Source organism: Pteropus alecto, unplaced genomic scaffold (genome assembly GCF_000325575.1).
Source record: "Pteropus alecto unplaced genomic scaffold, ASM32557v1 scaffold1119, whole genome shotgun sequence".
NCBI lineage: Eukaryota > Metazoa > Chordata > Mammalia > Chiroptera > Pteropodidae > Pteropus > Pteropus alecto.
In genome coordinates, this window is record NW_006442816.1 from 613 (window position 1) to 4,689 (window position 4,077).

The window sequence follows — 4,077 nt, forward strand, 5'->3', positions numbered from 1 at the left end:
CCAAAGTATGTAATTCACCATGTGGAAAGATTTGGAAGTTTTTTGGCATCTACAGGAATAGATAGTCTCAGTTCTGTCTCCCATATGTGGATTCACTAAAGATGTTTTATTTTTACCACATTCAACTGAAACAGTGTACCAGCAGACAACAACACTAGTGGTTTGTGGGGAGAGAAGATTATGGGAATTAGACTGTTAGAAACTGTCTATGGCCATGCCACCCTGAACAAGCCCGATCCTGTCTGATCTCGGAAGCTTAGCAGGGTCGGGCCTGGTTAGTATTTGGATGGGAGACCACCTAGGAAGACCAGGTGCTGTAGGTGTAAAAAAAATAAAAATATAAGGGGTTGTAAACTGACAAGGTCCTGGCAATCTGTGAGGTCAACCAAGGATTGTCTTGCCTAAAAAAATTAAATAAAAAAAAGAAACCAGCTTCTGTTGGGTTCTAATACTTAAGGTTTTCTGTGTTTGTGTGTTTAACATCTTGTACATTAATTACTCTGTGTTGACTCAGAACCACTTATGAGTAAAACTCCATTCATTGCTGATCGCTCCATGGTGTACTGATGACAACCAAGACTCAGGTTAACTCCTCTGGGGTGTCGTTGCTGTCACTGTGTGGCCCACTGTCAGGACAATCCTGCAACTCACAATCTTTGGCACCTTCCCTGGAAGTGAAATTGAACATGGGTAGAGAGCATTTGACCAAGAAATGCCACTTGCTCAGTCCCCAAAACTTGGAAGCAGCCTGGAGTACTCCACATCCCAGTGATCAGGCAATTCTCTTGGTCCCTCTCCCAATGTATATCTAGAATCTAGTCACTTCTCACCACCTCCATTACTACTGCCTTGGCCAAGACACTGACATGCATCTTCTGAATTATACTACCTTCCAACTAGTCCATCTTCTTTCATTCTTGCCTGCTTGCCATCTGTTTTTCAACCCAGCAGCAGAGCATAAGTCAAATTATTCCACTCCTCTGTTCAAAACCATGTAAAAATGGTTTGAAGCCCATCAACATGTTCAAAAAAAAAAAAAACCAAAAAACATGAGTTCATGATCCTACTAAACAACAATAACAGCGAAGAAGACCCTTATTGGTGAGCTTTGGTGAGAGCCAGCAAATCAACGCATTTTCATGAAAATCCATCAATGAAAGTAAAAAATCAAATATTAAAGGGAGGAGTAATGGTACAGGGTATATGAATGGCATATAGCATGAGCTAGAGTCATTTTTGACAATTGACATTACTTCAGAAATAACATCACTGAGGGAAAGTGTAAAAGTGAGCTAGCTAACAGCTACAGCAATCTCCAGACGACCAACTAAATAGGGCAGGTGCATAAAGAAGACCAGAGCCCTCCCTCCTCAAGGTGATTCAGACAAACGTGATCTCAAGCATGGCCTTGTTTGGGGAATTTCACAGGAGAGTGGGCATGTGATAAAAGCCATAGAGGTACCACACACACTCTCTCTCTCTCTCTCTCTCTCTCTCTCTCTCTCTCTCTCTTACTGAACATTTGCATCTCAGTGTGATTCCTGTCTCACAGTCATACTTCCAGAATTGAAGATGACAACAGTATTATAAAGCTGCTAGTGCCTCTTGCTCTGGCTGCTAAGTTCCTACTCAAGCTCCAGTAGGTTTTAACTGATCCTCCCAGAAAGAAAGAGTCGTGAGTATCTTTTAAGATATTATGTGTGTTCATATGGTTATTTCCTGTGTCATTTTGGAATTCTTCCCACATCATTGCTATGCCACTGAGTCATGGCACAGCATCCCTGCTATGGTAGGGAAGGAACGGAGTGAGAAGCAAACCCATACCTGCCCAGCAGCAACCAACATTTGCTCTGTGTTGGGCAGACTCACTAGATTTCTTTGACCTCCTTACAGATGCCCCATGGAGGAGTGTATTCATGGTCCCTTTTCAGGTCATGAATATTAGGCTCACAGGTGTTAATTATAATTTTCAGGATTTCTCAGCCAGGTAAGTGGTAGAACAGGAAGTGTGCCCTTGCCTATCGGTCTGTATTCACGTCCTAAGTTATTCTCCAGCTCCTGCAGTGGTTCTCTTTCAATGGTAAACTTTTAGGTATCAAGAATAAACTAGTGAGAAGACCAGAGACGATATTTTGTTCTCAGGAGCTAGTCCCTCCTGCTTGAGTGGGCCCAGGTGTCTGACCAAGTGGAGAAATCTGTCTTGGGCTAGATAGAAAAATTAGATGATAGATTTCAGATTAAGAGTCACTTTGGGTTGGCAATGTCGGGTATATAACAGAGGCCTAATTAAGATGTATTAAATGAATGTACGTAATGTAGATTTGGGATCATCAAAAAACCACTTTAGAGCATACATACATCTTATACATTTCTACCCTTCTCTATTTATTCTAGACAAATTTAGGCTGCAGAATCATTTCATAAAATGCTTCGTGAAACTACTGTGATTTGAAATTTTCTTTTGCAAAATTAATATTTTTTCATTAGTGTACAGTTGGAAGGAGAATGAAGTCCCTCCAGCTGACTAACGCTAAAACTACAGCTTTTCTGATGTCAGGAAAGGAAACTTTTATAAACAGTGGTTACAGAAATGAGAAGAAACCTTCCTTGTATCCAACAGACATCTTCCTGGAACTCTGCTGTGTGTAGGAAGAAAGTTGTGGACTACAGACATGTTCGTGGGTGCTCAGCTTTGAGACAGACAGTATGTATGGCCTGTGTCTCAAAGGAAGGAGAGATGTATGTGAGTATGGATGTGTGCTAATATTTTCTGTTATACATTTTTATAATTAGCTTATAGATACATACATTGCAAATCATGTTAGTAAATGCATTGCCACACAAAACTGAATCTTACCATATATTTTGTTTTCATGTATTATATACTACATATGGCTCAATCTTAGTCCTTTTCTTTAATATGCTGTTTAATTTTTTTACACCTTGGTGTTGTAATATTTGAATTAATTTTTTTTAAAAATTAAAGTAATAGAATTCCCTATAAAGAGTATTTGCATTGTTGGAGGCCAAATTACACAGTGGAGCATGGCTTTGGTTTCTGGGCAGGCCCAGGATTTGAGTTCCTGCTCTAAAGCTTCCCAGAAGTAGCATACAAATATTTTATTTTATTTATTTTTTATTGAGGTAACATTGGTTAATAACTTTATATAGGTTTCAGGTGGACAACATTGTAATTCAACATCTGTATTTCTATAGCATTCCGTCCACCAAAAGTCTATTTTTTATCCATCACGATACATCTGACCCCCTCTACCCATTTTGCCCTCCCTTCATCCCACTTCCCTTCGGGTAACCACCAACGTGTTGACTGTGTCTATGAGTTATTTTTGTTTTGTATTGTTTGTTCACTTGTTTCTTTTTTGTTTTGTATTCCACAAATGAGTGAAATCATATGGTTTCTGTCCTCTTTCATCAGACTTACTTAGCACAATACTCTTAAGGTCCATCCCTATTGTTGCAAATGGCAATATTTCATCATTTTATGGCTGAATAGTATCCCACTGTATAGATATACTACAACTTCTTTATCCATTCATTCATCGAAGGACAGTTAGGTTTTTCCCATATCTTCACTATTATAAATAATTCTGTAATGAACATTAGGGTGTGTATATCTTTTCAAATTAATGTTTTCATATTCTTCGGATAAATATCCAGGAAAGGAATTACTGGATCACATGGAAGTTCTATTCTTAATTTTTTGAAGACCCTCCATATTGCTTCTTATACTGGCCACACCAATGTACAATCCCACCAACAGTCTACGAGAGTTCCTTTTAGCACGTGATGTTTTACAATATAAGACATAGTTTCCTGTCCCGACCCGCAGGACCTAGTTATTGCGTAGAACCCGAGGAGGACCGTACCTTGAAGAAAACATGGGCGGGAGAAAAGAATGGAGGCAAGACAGTATTCTGATCAAGCCTCCAAATTTTATTTTCGAGCGGTTATATTTATACACTCAAGTGGAGAGGGCAGGGGCGGGACTGATCAGAGAGTATTCGTTACAAGCTTATTGGCGTCCACCAGATGAGGTGATTTCTACCTGGCTGGGCA

General features: G+C 39.6%; 1 long non-coding RNA gene and 1 pseudogene across 1 annotated transcript in view; both read left to right on the forward strand.

Moving 5' to 3' along the window:
• The first annotated feature begins 204 nt into the window (after positions 1 to 204).
• Positions 205 to 323, forward strand: LOC112471822 (annotated as a pseudogene).
• A 1,191-nt stretch (positions 324 to 1,514) lies between these two features.
• Positions 1,515 to 4,077, forward strand: part of LOC112471821 — a 10,551-nt gene continuing 7,988 nt past the window's right edge. Inside the window, exons 1-2 of the long non-coding RNA XR_003043422.1 lie at positions 1,515 to 1,675; positions 2,621 to 2,743. This is a non-coding gene — a long non-coding RNA (uncharacterized LOC112471821). The remainder of the gene's footprint in view (positions 1,676 to 2,620; positions 2,744 to 4,077) is intronic.